The sequence below is a fragment of the Penaeus japonicus genome, unplaced genomic scaffold, assembly GCF_977035675.1.
Source record: "Penaeus japonicus unplaced genomic scaffold, GWHDUDI00000001_assembly GWHDUDI00000014, whole genome shotgun sequence".
NCBI lineage: Eukaryota > Metazoa > Arthropoda > Malacostraca > Decapoda > Penaeidae > Penaeus > Penaeus japonicus.
In genome coordinates, this window is record NW_028234416.1 from 17,240,527 (window position 1) to 17,242,317 (window position 1,791).

Consider the following 1,791-nt stretch of genomic DNA (forward strand, 5'->3'; position numbering starts at 1 on the left):
ACAAACGTTTCGGAGATGCAATCTCCATCATCAGTGCTATAATAAAACAAAACAGAGAAAAGTTAATTCCAATACATCTAAGCTTATAAAATAAATAAAAATACAGAATTAAAAAACACGAAAATCATCAAATGACCACAGACAAAAAAAACAGTATAGCAAGTAAAGGGTACTACCCAAAGGAATGGGTGGTTGGTAGTTTAAATGGTAAACAGGGCGGGTGATGTGGGTATTGTTCAGTTGTGGTTTCATGGTTAGGATGTGAAGCGACTGCTACGATCAGATCAAATCTGTTTAGGTGGGAGGTTAAGATTTTGAAATCAGTATTGTTAAAGGGGTGATTGTGGAGGTGAGAGTGCTCTCTAATTGCTGAGAAGGGTGGTTTACTCAGCTGTAGGCCTGTCCTGATTGACTTGCCTTTTTGTTCGAGAGTGCGGTGACGGAGTATTCTCCGTCACCTCCCCACGTACCTAACCTGACAGCTAGGACAAGTAAAAAGGTAAACCACATTCGAACTTAGTTCAGAGTCGCACTTTTCTCTCTTTTTAAATGAAATTTCCGATAGGATTAGAATTGTATAAACAAACCGAAAACAGATCTGAGGATAGCATTGTCTGAGAATTTTATTTAATGATTTTCTAGGATCAAAACTAAGACGGCCCATATATGGAAGTTTTATATATTTAATGTGTTTGTTGACTGTGGTTGGTACAGGTTTCGGGTGGAATTTCTGACACAGGAAATTGCGTAGTGCTTTATAAAATAGGTAAAATGGGTACCCATTTGTAGTAAAATAATCCTTTAAGAATGAAACTTCTTTATGAAAACTGGTCCAAGTAAAACAGATGTTATATGCTTGGTTGATAAGTGTTGTAAGGTTGTTTAACTTGTAAATATGGGGAATATAGCTTAGATAGTGAAGTCCAAGGCCAGTGAATGTGGGCTCCCTGTAAGCACTGGCGAAGAAGCAGTTGTTACGAAAACTTATGCAGGTATCAAGGAATGCTAGTTCATTATTTTGTTCAATTTCACAGGTGAATTTAATATTGGGATGTTGTGAATTCAAGTATGAAAGGAAGGGTTAATGTGAGAGGGGTCATTAAAGAGTAAGAGCGTATCATCCATGTAACGACGATATAAAATAGGTTTGAAATTCTCAGGACAGTTATTCAACCAAGCTTGTTCATGATGGCAAAGGAAAGTGTTGGCATAACAAGTTTATATATATATATATATATATATATATATATATATATATATATATATACATACATGAATATATTTATAATTATATATTTACATATATATATATAAGAATTATATATATATACATATATATAATATATATATATATATATATATATATATATAAGAATTATATATATATACATATATATAATATATATATATATATATATATATATATATATAAATTATATATATATACATATATATAATATATATATATATATATATATATATATATATATATATATATGTATGTATGTATATATATATGTGTGTCTTTGGTATGAATTTGTCCCCGGCATTTATATATATATATATATATATATATATATATATATATATATATATATATATATATGCTTATTTATACATTCACACACACACATACATATGAGGCATAGATTCGAAAACGATATAAGGAAATTCTTCTCTGCTTGATACATATCCCTATTGTTAATACATATCTCAATTCTTAGGAACTTACAATGTTACATTTGAGTATAAATATAGCCACAGTAACATGGTTCCCCTAAATTGAGTAAA

General features: G+C 30.0%; 1 pseudogene; it reads right to left on the bottom strand.

The window, feature by feature from the left end:
* The window catches only part of LOC147470537 (uncharacterized), a 3,522-nt pseudogene extending 2,310 nt beyond the window's left edge, over window positions 1-1,212 (bottom strand).
* Window positions 1,213-1,791: the final 579 nt, after the last annotated feature.